This window comes from Chionomys nivalis, chromosome 17 (assembly GCF_950005125.1).
Source record: "Chionomys nivalis chromosome 17, mChiNiv1.1, whole genome shotgun sequence".
Lineage (NCBI taxonomy): Eukaryota > Metazoa > Chordata > Mammalia > Rodentia > Cricetidae > Chionomys > Chionomys nivalis.
Window position 1 is genome coordinate 10138712 of NC_080102.1, and position 14698 is coordinate 10153409.

Below are 14698 nucleotides of genomic sequence, written 5' to 3' on the forward strand. Positions count from 1 at the left end.
ACTCTGTTTATGTGTGTTTAGAGACTTTTTTTTTTAGATTTCCCAGGCTTTATGTGGATGCATATGCCCTACTTTGGCACCATTTGTAACTGGAAGCTTCTCTCTCAAATGCTAGTTCACAGCCATTCCGAGCCTTAATATTAATTACAAACTGTTTGTCCTATTAGTTCAACTTAAATTAATCAATTTCTAGTATTTTACCATGAGGTTTGTAGTTTGTTAACTAGCATCTTCTTTTTCTGGCAGCTTCTAGCATTACCCAGACTCTAATCTTTGCTTGAATTTTCCTCCTTGCTTTTTTCTGCATGGCTATGGGTCAAATCAGCTTCTTTATTAACCAATGGTAATAAAACATATTCACAGCATCCAGAAGGGTATCACACATCATGTATGAACTTCTCTTTTTTAAGTGTTCTACGCTTTAGATTTTAAACTGCTGGTTAAATATATTCAGTTTTTGAAAATGAGAAAAAAAGTTACATCTTTCATTAAGTAGTGTGCTAGTGTGTGTGATGTGGGATTCCTCTCTATATGCTGTGAATACCATTGGTTAATAAACTGTCTTAGGCCTGCACAGGGCAGAATAGAGGTAGGCAGAGAAAACTAAATTGAATGCTGAGAGAAGGCAGAGTCAGTGAGAAGCCATGTAACCCTCCCTGAGACAGATGGCATAACTTTACCCGGTCAGCCACAGCCTTGTAACTATACACAGACTAATGGAGATGGTTGATTTAAGATATGAGTTAGCCAGAAATATTCTTAATCTATTGGCCAAACAATATTGCAAATAATGTGGTTTCTGTGTGATTAATTTGGACCTGAGCAGACAGGAACAAATAAATAGCCTCCCACAATAAGTGTGTTAGACTACTCTGTGTTATTAGCTTCCAGCCACATGTGGGGAGTTTGGAGGCAGTATGAACGTGATGATAGACAAGAATACAGTAGCCAAGATGTCTGTCAATTTTACTCCCAACAGCAATAGACCTAAGCTGGGCCATACATTTTTTTTTTTGTTTTGTTTTTTTGTTTTGTTTTGTTTGTTTTTGGTTTTTCGAGACAGGGTTTCTCTGTAGCTTTGGTGCCTGTCGCGGAACTAGCTCTTGTAGAGCAGGCTGGCCTCAAACTCCCAGAGATCAGCCTGCCCCTGCCTCCTGAGTGCTGGGATTAAAGGCGTGCGCCACCACCGCCCGGCTGGGCCATATGTTTACTTTCATGCTGTATCATTGTCACAGGAGTATGTACATTCCCCAAGTATATGAATAAATGAGTGGATAAAAATTGCTTGAAATACATCAAATTCTTATCTTAACATTGTATTTCTTCCTTGCCTTATTTATTTTAAAATGATATATAACACTGTGCTAAGAAACAATTTTATTTCCTCTGAAGAGGAAGCCTAGTAGTTCCCCAGGTGAATGTAAACTTTATTCATAATGAATCTAGTCAGCATGTTCTGCCCTCAATACATAGACAAGATAAAAATCTAAGTTGTTTCTTTCTGTGATACTTATATAGACTTAAGAAGTAGCTGATACTTCTGAACACATGGTTATGTCCATAAGATGTAGTACATCTGCTAATATGTTCGCAGATACAAATAGTTCTTCTGCTATTTTCTGTCTATAGAACCTGGGGTAAAACTTATTTCTCCAAATCCCAATTTAATATAAAAAGTCTAACACAGATCTGAGGTACAAGACAGGATTTTGTTGGATCAAATACAGAATCTAGCCGGTGTGCAGTTTATATTACTTTATTGATTCTTTGACTGACTGTATTTACTAAAACCTCAAGGTGATAAATTGTTGATAACTGAAGATATTTTCACTGTCTTTAATTTATGTCATTACGACTCATCAGATACAGCATTTGATTTTATAATAGTTCTGTTCAGTGAAGCATGTATTCCAATGATTTAAGGTGCAATGTCCATTTCATCAGTAACATAAAACAAATAAAAGCTAACAAACAAAGCAAATTACATAATGTGAAGTGTTGAAGTGATATTAAGTTATATAAGAGAGACAGTTTTACAGTGTTGTTTGGTAGCCTGCATCTGGTCATATTTGTATAATAGAAACCATGTGTGCATTTTTTCTTATAGTCACAAACCTGAATGCAACTTACAGTAGTGCCTTCACATGAGGGTTTGCAAGAAGGCTTTGATTAAGGTGTTTGCTCAGGCTTCCTTAGTATCAAAGCTCAACTTGATCCACTGTCTCACTCAAGTAACTGTTGTCGGGACTCAGGTTCTCACTCTTTGATGCCTAGAGACATAGATTCTTGTCAGAAGTGACCCAGACATAAGTCAGTTCAGAAAATGTCAGCTGGATTTCTGCATAATAAGCAGGCAAGAGAGTCACAGAGACCTAACTCTGTGACCTGGCCTCAAAGGAGTATCACATAACGCTACTAAATTAGAAGAGATGAATACATCTGGCTGGCTGACTTTCCAGGGGAGATGGTGACAAGGCTATGTATATCAGAAAGACGGGATTACGAGCAGCAGTTTCAGAGGCCACTTTCCGTAGTATTAACCTTTGATTTCAACGCCGACTCCTTCCAGTCTATTCTCATTTACATCATTGTTAACCATCAGTTCACTGACATTTTCACTCACTTTATTTGTGTATTGGATGTCTTTGATTGTATTTGATTGTTGAGAGAGATAGAGAGGAAGAAATACAAGTGAGAAAGAATGAAGATTGTTCGTGTCTGCACATTTCAGTGCAATGCCAGAGAAGGATGTCTACCGGGTCCTTTTTCACGGCCACATAATTCCTTTCAAACAAGCTCTTTCACTCCACCTGAAGCCTGTTCCCTCTTCAAACTTTAGAGAAAAGACTTATATGTTGGCGGAAGACTGCTTGTTCGTTCCCAGCAGCTCAGACCTGAAACAATCACTCAGAAACTATATTATTTGCAATACTTTTTGGCCGATAGCTTAAGCTTTTTTTCCTTACTCTTATATCTTAAATTAACCCATTTCTATTATTTTATATTTTACTACAAGGCTCTTGGCGTACCTACAAGCAAGTTCCAGTGCATCTGTCTCTGGTGGGGCTACATGGCTTCTCCTTTACTCTGCCTTTTTAATCCAAGCATTCATTTTAGTTCCCCTCAACATGCCTAACTCTATTATGCCCTATCAAAGGCCAAACAACTTCTTTATTCATTAATAAATAAAAGCAACACATAGAGAGAAGAACTTCCCACACCGCTTATATCTCTCCAATTCATCTTATTATTGTCATAATAACAATGCATTCTGTCCTGAAAACCTACACCACTACTTAGTCATTGCTCTATCCATATAATTGAAAGCAGAGTTTCTTAAATATCTCTTTGTCTGAAGTATGCCTACGAATTGATCACTTCCTGTTGCATTCCGGAGTGTTCTCCGATAAAATGTGCTTAGAAGAAACTTCAATTTAATTTCAGAGCTAACAACAAACAGTTCAGTAGGAATTACAGAGACACATTAGATAGATAGATGATAGATAGATACATATATATTCCTCTTATTTAAATATAAATCTGATTAATGTAATTTTATCTGGATTTTTTTCTTCAATATGATGTTATGTAATTAACTTTTCTGATCCTTATACACAAAAAGAAGTTTAAAATTTATTTCTTTGCATAAAATATCACTTTTGTCTGTCACCAATAACATTATCTGAACCTTTTTTTCTCCATTTGAATTACAATTTAACACCTTTGTAATAAGTATGTCTCAAGACAAATCAATATGTAAAACATTTCTAAACACAGTTTTGCCTAACAAATGGTTTAGGAATGTATTTATATTTTCTGAACAATTTGGAATCCTTTTTAATTTCTACATATCAATTCAATATAGTATTTATCATCAAATTCAAGTAAAATAAATTAAAGGCATCAAATGATAGTACCATGTTGTTTTTACTTACTACAATGATATATTATTACTGCAATGTAAAATTGATGGCTTTTGACTCAGGTTTAAAGAACCCCCAACTGATCCAAGTGGATAGTTATTTAGTCAACAGCTTGATTAAATGGAAATATGGATACAGAATTTGATGAAGTTATACTTTTCTAATCCTCTGAACTTGAATTTCAGGACCATTATATCTGTGTATATGAAAGCAATAAAATGGAAAACAATAATATTATTGTTTCTACCCACTATTTTGAAGGCAGTTGCTTTTCTACATTAAAGTCAAATGTGATCATTGGTGATAACTCACAAAGAAGGAATATGAAGGTGTTTACATGCATTTAAAAATTATTATTTGACATGCCTTTTAATTTCTAGGCTTTTATAATTAAAAATTTATAGCCAGTGTACATTTATACTCCATAAATTGAAATTTCTGCTTATGTCATTGTGACATAAGATATAGTTGTAGATATATATGAATAAATAAATAAGAGATAATTTTATATCTGTGTGACAGACAGAGGAAAGAGTGAATTATGTAGCCTTATGTTGCTAGAGAGTAAAGAATATAATTATCTGTTGGTAGACCAGATAAAGCAAATTTGATCACCACTGGTAATTATTGTAGCAATATATATTTTAGGCAAAACACATTACTAAATATAAACTTAGTGAATAAGAACTAATGTGAAGTATGAAATGCATATAACATATATTCATAAAAGATGCTTATTAATTTAATAAAAATACATAAATTTGAATTTGAAAAATCTGGCAAACCTTATTTTAATTGGTGATTAGTTAAATAATACTTTAGCAATAGTTAAATGGACTGCTATAATAAGCTTCCTAAAGAAAAGCATAAAGAAAGACACTACATCATTTCTTTGCAATTCCTATAAAAATTGCAGCATCTGAATCTTTCAGGAGGAAGTTGGTTCGTTTAACATATGGGATCTTGATTTGTGGAAGCATATGACATTGGCTAGTGTAGTGTTGAAGTCGATGCTAGTGGACTAAAAAATGTCTGCTACCTACAGTGCCAAAGAAAGGGAGGTAAGGAAGGAATCAAGGTTTGGACAAGAAAGAACAGTGACAAATGTATTCTGTCATTCAGCCTTCATGAGTGCATTCTAGGGCAAGGAAGAAAGGAATAGGAACAGTGTGTAAGTGACTGGTCTCAGTGAGATCAGTGGCCTTAGTCTGCAGGAGTATTCCGTAGTTCCATCTGCTCCTCCCTGAAATGGCTTAGATGTGATTCAGTTCATCAATACACAGCTAGGGAAGCTCTAGATGGAGTAGTTTGGAAAAAAAAAAGAACTTTTCAAAGGGGTCCTTTGATTATTTTTCAGAATTTAAGACTTTGGGCTCTGATTTCTCTTTAGACATCTAGTATTCAAGCCCAAGAGATAATGACTTTAGAGAGGAACGATTGCTGTTATATTTATAAATGGACATGCTATCAAATAACATTCTAAACATGTATGTATGTAGCTGTGGGACAATGGTCTTGTACCCTCTAAAGGTTTGTGGGTTGTACTGGTTTAATAAATTGCTGATTGGCCAGCAGCCATGCAGGAAGTATAGGCGGGGTGATTGGAATAGGAGAATTCTGGAAAGAGGAAAGGATCAGTTTGTAATCCTTATCCATACACAGGAAAAGAAAGATGAGAATGCCTCACTGATAAAAGTTACCAAGCCACATAGGTAACACAGACAAGAATTATGGGTTAGTGTATATGGGATTCCCCTCTGTATGCTGTGAATGTCATTGGTTAATAAGGAACTGCTTTGAGCTTATAGCAAAACTAGGGGAACAGAGCCAGGTGGGGGAAACTAATCTGAATGCTGGGAGTGAAAAAAGTGAAGTCAAAGGTCAGAGGAGGTCATGTAGCCCCACCAGAGCCAGACAGAACTTTAGCCAGTAAGCCACAGTCATGTGGCTATACATAGATGAATAGAAATGGGTTAAATTAATTAAATAGAAATCCTACACACAAAAGAACAGAGTTAAATATGGTTTGGTAGGTGGTGGCATTTTGGGAGGGAGGTAGCTTCTTGGTAGCAGCATTTTCTCAGGTGAGCTCTGTTTGCTAGAGGCAAGCACCTCTCATTTAAGAGAAGCTTCCTGAACCAGCTTTAACTGCAAAAATTTTGCAGCCCTTATAAGAGGCCCTGTCACAAATGCTTACATGGTGTTTATGAATAGCCGACAGCATGCTTCTTGGTGGTCGCAGGGACTTTGAAACACCATAGAGTTGTGGTAATAAACATGACTCTGGCCAGTACCACCCCCATGAGGCTAGACTCTCAGAAAGCTAAGAAATGGGTTGGATCTAGCTATCAAAGCCACAGCTTTAACCACTTAGCAAATTAAAGACTCATGTCATCAGAAAAAAGAGAGATATATAGTAAAAATAGATTCAGATGAAGAAAACCTCTACATGGTTTACAGTATGTGTGAAAATATATGTAGGCTTGGAAGAGAAGAGAAAGAAAATAATATTGGTTGTGGTAGCACACACCTTTAATCCCAGCACTTGGGATACAGAGGCAGGTGGATCTCTTTGAATTCAAGAAAACCTGGTATACAGAGTGAGTGTCAGAACAACCAAAGATACACAGAGAAACCTAGTCTCAAAAAATCAAAAATTAAAAATAGAAATAAAAGAGATTTTAAAATAAAGCCACATAACAATGGAAAATACACAGATAGTCTGGATACTGTATGTTATTGTGTTTTCTTTGAATGGTTTGATGGCTGAGGAATAACAGCAGCTAAAAGACATTTGATTATAAATGCTGCTGGATTAATCCAACATATGTATTTTGAAAAAGCCTTGACTTTAAAATATAAGTCAAAAGATATGTTACTTTGGAGAGGAGGTTTTGTTTTTGTTTCTACAGAAAATGGGATTCATTCTGGGTTACGAAAAATCAGGTTTGATCAAGAAAGACCCCCCCAAAAAATCTCTAATAGGAGCAGATAGATGGTCCAGATGTTCCAACATTTCAGAAGATCTCTGTAGGAGTTTCCTTTGAGTTTTACATACAGAACAGTCTTAAGACTGTTGGTTGAGATCTTCAAGCCTCACAAAATATTGCAGCCAGAACTTTATCATAATTCAAAATTTTATTTAGATCCTCCTAAGATTATCAACACCCCCAATTAACAGGAAGTATCTTGGAAAACTACACCCACATTCCCCCCCAAAAATGATTATGGATGCTTGCCTTTGTTTAAATTGTTGGTTACAAATTCTTATGGATAATGGAAGGTTAAATGCTAAACAAAGGAGATTCAATTCAGAGTTCTTGCTTTGAAAAAAATGGGGGGTGTCATGTGGAACATGTACCCTGTAAAGGTTTGTCAGTTGTGCTGGTTTAATAAAATGTTGATTGGCCAGTAGCTAGGCAGGGCAACCAAGCAGGAAGTATAGGAGGGATGACCAGAATAGGAGAATTCTGGGAAGAGGAAGGGCAAGTTTGTAGTCGTCATCCAGACAAAAAGGAAGCAAGATGAGGATGCCTCACTGGTAAAAGGTAACAAGCCACGTGGCTAACACACACAAGAATTTTGGGTTAATGTAGGATGTAAGAGTTAATAGGAAGCCTGAACTAATTGTACAACCACTTTTTAATTAATGTATGCCTCTGTGTGTTTCTTTGGGACTCAATGACTGTGGGACCAGCAGGATAGAAACTTCTGGCAACAGTTTTTAGCCATAGATTTGTGTTGCTCTCACTTTTAGTCAGAGGGGCAGTTTTTGCCATGGTAGCATGTACTACACAGACATATAAATGAGCAAAGTTATGGGTATAATTTACACTTAGTGCTCAGTTGTAGATAGATAATCTGTATCAAACCCGTAGCATTCAAGCCTTTGGAACTTCTCTGAAGTGGGAGCACAATAAACCTAAGAGTAGTTTGATAAGGAATATAAAGTGTTGAATCATTGTCATATAAATAAAATGGTCCTTTTGCTGGGCAGTGGTTGTGCACGCCTTTAATCCCAGTACTTGGGAAGCAGAGGCAGGCAAATCTCTTTGAGTTCAAGGGCAGCCTCCAAAGCTATACAGCAAAAACCCTGTCTCAAAATTAAAAATAGTGTGGTCCTTTCTTGCTTTAATTCAGTGTATATGAATTTACCTGTACAAAAGGAAGATAGACAGAATTTCAGTACTCATGGGTAGGGTATCTCAAGTCCTGGCACCTTAGAAAAGCAATTGACAGTCGACGGCTAATGAGGGAAGTGAAATGTCTCTCTTTGGGTTACTAATAGGTTGTTCTTGTGGATAGTAGATAATCACATACAAATGTGCATATGACCAGCCATACTTGGACTGGAGGATGATCAGTAATAAAGTCAATAAATAAATGACACAGAAACTAAAGAGACGCCTCATCATTTAAGAATATTCATTACTCTTCTGGAACAGTTCCAAGAAATCCCAGGCCTCCCTCTGGTCTTTAAACACATTTGATAAGCCTAAACACATATTGTCACATAAAAATAATAAATAAATAAGAAAATCTTTAAAAATATAAAGCTGTGACGGGAGGTTTGGCTATTGGAATCTATGGGAGTAGGAAGAAGGTAGTGGTATATGAGTATTTCCATATGTTATATGAATGGATGGAGATTTCAAACAATATTATTAAAAATACAAAAAACAAAATTATAGCTAATATTTTTGAACATGTGATGAGAAGATTGTAAATATAAAAATGAACAATCTAGAACAATCAGAGCTGTATCAGTGTCATCAGTCTATATATCACACATATAGAATGGTGTGATAAAATGAATAAACTGTATTTTATAAAAACTCCCAGTCATTAACAGAAAAAGATGACAAACGATTCTAATTTGAAAGACTTCTGTGGTTTACATTAGAAATGTTGCAAATATTTTTCTTAATAGAATGTCATGCAAAAAGTTGGGTAGAATCTCATCTTTTTCATTCCATTATTTCTCAGTTGGGACACAGTTAAAGAGGAACCATGGTGTGAGAATTTCAGGCTATGGGAACAGAGAATTACCTTAACAGGTCTCTGTGCGCGGTATGCTCTCTCATGAGTAAGGAAACAATGCCTCCTTGGTGGTGTTTTTAAATCTGTTCCAGAGTGAAGGTCTGCCAATTCAGTTAAGACAGAGAAATTTCAAAGCAGAGACAGTATTTTTTTATGTCCACTTTTTACAGCACTAGAACGAAACAGGAGGAAGTTCTGCCTAGACAGTTTCTGAAGATTGCTTGGTCTGTCAGTCTTTCTTTGTGAGGGATTGTTTGCAAAGCTGGGAGCTTCCAAAAGGAGAAACAATTGATTAGCTTAGTGAGAAAGCTTTATATGTTTTAACTCCTAGGGCCAGAAGAATGTCGCTGCAATCGTCTCATGCTGAAATACAAGGTGAGCCAATAAAAAGTGACAAAAGTTAAGTAAGTGAGAGATTCTCAGGAATTACTAATTTTTCAGCATTTATCAGAATAAATAGATGTATCTATTAATGGCAACAACTCACTGATCACCATGTCATATTTTAATCTCCTTATATAATGTTGTTCCATGGTTATTATCAAAACTTTTAAATGCTACATGGAGTTAATGTTTTTACGTTTTGTTTCCCATAGAAGTGATTTTTTTTAAAAAAAATAATGGGTTTACTTTATTAGAATTGCATTAGAGCATGATAGTCTAAGATTTGTCTGCAACGATTCTGAGTGCATCGAGAATTCATTTAGAAAATGTGGGCTATTATTTGTATCTGAAATATAATCTACAAGCTCCTCCTTTGAAAATCTGAAATCAGTTTAAGGTGCTGTCCTGAAGATCATGGCACTCCTAGTTTAGACAGTGTGAAGGATAGGGCTACAAACACTGAGACTTCAGAGTTCTTCTCATACCTCCTTCATTGCTAATGCTTCCTGCCCTGCAATGTAAGATATGAAACAAACCTAAATCAGTGCCTAATTCTGAGGCTGCCCCACTATAGCTAACTCATCATAATGAATTCAGATATTCTTAGACTATAAACTAATATAAAGTTCACTTTCTAGTTGCTTTCTTAAGGAATTTCATCAAAGCAAAAACAAAGCAATTTAGATCACCATTTTACTCATCTCCAAAATTACAAGGATCTGCATAAACATTCCATTTTAATATGTAGCAAGATTTCTAGTAAAGGAGGATTAAAAACTGGAAAATCTCTGTTGGGGATAATATTGTGCTATCAAGTTGTGTTGGGTATGAAATAGCAATATCAAAATTCTAATACTAAGCTGGATCCCTAACTCCCATAAATTAATTAAAACAATTATAATTGATCCTATGTGTTTATTTTTTTTATTATGTCCATTATTTAAAATGAAAATATCAGTGTTTTTTTTTGGGTTTGGTCAGACTTAAGATTTGGAAGTACTCTATTAAATATTTTATATTGCCCAAATCATTAAAGAGCAACACAGTTTAGAGAAAAAAAGGTTATCTTAGTATTTATCTGAGGTTTGACCATATTCTTCAAAAACATGCCTAACATGATAAAGGTAGAATAATGGAATCAGAGTAATATTTCTACCTAAACTAGAGGACATACATGTGTCCCTAACTCACTTACTGTTTATTCTCTACATTCAGTCTATATTGTTGGGAACAAATGTACTATTGTCTTTCAAATTACATAACCAGTCTTGTAACATACAAAACCAAAATTTTAATAAATTTAAAAAAAATTAACAAAATGTTGCCAACCACTAAAGTGTTACATCTCAATTCTCTACAATTCTAATCACTAACAACTCATGGATACTATGATAATTTGTAAATCGTACCTTAGTTAATGCATCTGGGTGGAATGAGGAAGAGTTTACAAAGTCTGAAACAAAATAATATTTGTCATGACTATAATTAGCAAAATTATTTTATTCTATAGAAAAAACACATATTTATTAATATCGGAGAGAAAGAAACCTGATTAGTACATAAAGTGGAATTTCAATTCAGTAGATATTAAGATTTGATAGGAATCCTAGGAGATCATTTGAAACAATAATGCTTCTGCTTTGTCTTATATACAAAAAAATAATTGTAAGAAAAATAAACATTTAAGTTAGGTGTGGTTGGACTTCCTCTGTAATCTGTAATTGCATCACTCAAATTAGAAACAAGGTGTTTAGGAATATAAAATCTTCCCTGGATTCATAGTAACACTGACATCAGCTAGAGCTATAAGAAACTGTGACCGGACAAGGAATGAACTGATGCTGAAAGAAATCCCACACTAGTTCAGAACTGAGAAATAGATATTTACTTACTAATGTGCAGTCAGTGAAAAGGAGCAAGGGACAGGAGAAAGGGGGCAAACGCAGGTGCGGTGTCCAAGTATATAGTATAAGAGGCCACGGCCCGGTAGGTGGGTAATTACAAGCTGCAAATCTTCCTATAGCACCTCCCCCTTTTGTTTAAATAAGAGAGTTCTAAGCCTAATACAAAATTATATATGATAAGAACAAATATCCTATTCTAACTTAAGTTAAGCTTAAGTCTTGAAAAAAAAAACTTGGCTAAGTCATGAAAGGAAAGTAACTACAATTATCTAGTATTCAACCTTATCGAAGATCCTAGAAGGGAAATAATATTACTTGAGTAAGCAGGAAGTGCAATCAAGCAACTTCCAAAATGCACAAAAAATGACAGAGACAACTGGCTACCTGAGCAATAACCCACAGTCTCATTTGCAATGTTGAAGCAACCAGCTGTGGCCAAGGCCTAGAATAACTGACAGACTGTTTTCAAAGGCAAGAAAAATTTCAAAACTGTTTTACCCTGTCTTGGTAAGATTTGACAGTCCTGCTTATCCATTTTCTGATACTATATATTTTGTCAGTGGTTGAGGCAAGGGCATTTCTTTGCCCAAAGACCAGTTTTGCCAAGAAGAAAACAAGCTCCAGGTGGAATGTTTTTGGTACTCAACATTCGCTCAGGAATAGATCGGTGCTGCCAGGAGTAGTTGTGTCTCACTTCACAGAACTCTGAGTTATTTAAGTGCCATTTTTCTACAGCTCTTTGAAGTGGTTGATGATTATCTATCTATGCAGAATATAATCTTTATGTAACTAAAGAACCTGATTACTCTAAGTATGACAAATATAGATGACTATTGATCTATAATTCTTAATACCTATATAACCTAAAGATTTTGTCAAAATGAGAAGGGGCAAAGGAGAAAACTTCTAAACATTTAGATTGAAATTCACTAAGTAGATTATTGTAAAATGCAAACAATATAGTTAGAATTGTACTATACCTAGCTTAAGAAAAAGAAAAGGCAAGAAAGAAATTTTTATACATTTAAATTAAAATTTACAAAATGATGTATCACACAAATGCAAACAATAAAAAAGGTTCTTCTATACCTAACCTCAGAAGTGGAAATCTGGATACATATGTGTATAAAATTTCAAAAAGTAAAATGAAAAGTGTGAATATTTTATAAGATACCGGACTCCACTTAGATTTTTTCAGATTAGATGAAAGTTTATAAATCACCATGAAACAAAAAGTAGCAATAATTTAATTGCTCAATGAAGTGATAAAGAATACATGTATAAAATAGTATTTTACTTATATCATCAAATATATATACTTTCAACTTTAAATTGAAATATAAAGTGCTGTTTATTTTAGTATATTATTTGAGAATACTTGTTTAGTCAAATAAGTGAAGCACATGACTAAAAAGTACTTTGTGGTATTATTCATGGATAGGGTAAAATATTTTTAAAAATTAAATGTTCAAATCTCTAGAAATAGAGAATACTACAGTAGTTACCACATCAGTAGAAAGGGAATGTAGGCTGTAGTACAGTATCAGCCATTCAGGTAAGACAAATGTAGTGATGGAGTGACTAACTGGAGGAGTATAGCAATGAATTGCTAGCGATTTTAAATTTTTTGATGATGTCATAAACATACAATAAGGGATGATATGTATGTTGATTTAAGAATGTTTTTCTTTTATTTAATAAAATTTCATTGCTGCCTTTTACTTTGTTCCCTTCAAAGCCTCCTAAATGGTCATTTTTGCTATTTGGGCAATTTCATGGTTTCCATTTTTCATTATTATTTGCTGTGTAAGTAAATATATTATATATTTTTTTCAGTAAAACAATCATTTTTTAACTATAATTATTCTAAAGCATCATCCTTAAAACACATTAGCAAATCCAGCTGAAAAGTACTAGACACTAATGATTCACATTTTAAACCTGGGAAAATATAACTCCATTAAGATCTCTTGACTATGTAGAATGAACTTAGTAATCGTACATGCTTTTAAAGAAGGAAACAATTTTTTTGCATTTCTATTTTCTGAAAGTTTAAGACTGTTGTTACCAAATACATTCACTATGTAAAGCAACCATGGCAGTGTTGAAAAGAAATAGCCTATGTCCCAAGACAATATCATGGATATAAAAGTTATATGTAACCAGCCATTAAAATAATTTGATTAGTGATAATATATACATTTATTTATTCTTTCAAGTTGTCAGTAAAATTATGTGAATATATTTACTAGTTTATACTTCATGCAAAAAATCCACAATGCAATGCATTATGGAAATTAAATAAACAATCCAACTTTTGAGTATAAACCATGACTAAGAAGCAAATAGGAATTATTAAAGTATAAAATGTTTCTTGAAACGCAGGTCAAAATATTCCAAATCAAGTCCATGTATGTGTCGATAGAGGGCTAGATTTCAGTCATGGCAGCATACTGGCAGGAAAATCTAAAAGACTCTAGAAACTATATAACAAATAAAGAAAAAAGCATATTCAGGTTCTAAAAGCATGTAAGAGAAACAGGATATTATATCCTTGCTTTGATTAAAACTGAGTGACAATAGCAATGGTGAAGGCTGTTTTAATAGTAAAGCTGGAAGTCAACAAAATTTTTTATAACTCTGAACTTTCTGAATTGTTTGATAATGATAGTTGATGGTTCTGGACTTTTACAATATCTGGGAACAAATACTCATAAACTTTGAGAGACATTTCCCCGATGTAGTATAGAAAAAGTGCCTGTGAATCGTTGAATGTTTCCATAATCAATATTTAATGTGTATGAATCAACACTGTGTTCATAATTTCATAGTTCAGATTCATGCATTTGGTCTTGATTGAAATTTACTTTGGTTATTCATTAGCAGAAACTCTGTTTTTCAATTTGTAATGTCAAGGAGATTCAAAGTTTTAACTTTATTACTTATGTGATTTGCGTAAATGTTCTCCAACTACACTGTTCTGTAAAGACATTGATAATAATAGTCTCATGACTATTTGTTATTCAAGTGAATATGTAATTGTTCAATGTGTTTTAAAGACACAATTCATTTCCTGAAAAGAAAAACAACGTGATTTTCTAAATGAAATTGAAATGAGTTCATTTTAGAGTCACAAGGAAATTGCAAAAATTCCTTAATAAGCAGTATGTGATTTACTCGATGGTTAAAACCGCTGAGCAGACTGCATCCCCTTTGTCAAGTAGCTTGTGTAAAACCAGCCTTCTCTCCTTTCTGTTTTACTTGCTACCTGTCCACCTTCCTGGGCTTTCCTGTCAACTGACTTACTACTGTCAAGATGTGAAAAATTGCTGCTTTCACTTAGAGAATTTCTCCTGCCCTCTAAATCCCCAATCTGTACACGACTGTCTGATTCTAGCCTCAAAGCTTCATGGGATATTTTGTCAGCACTGTTCGGCTAGGCTGAAA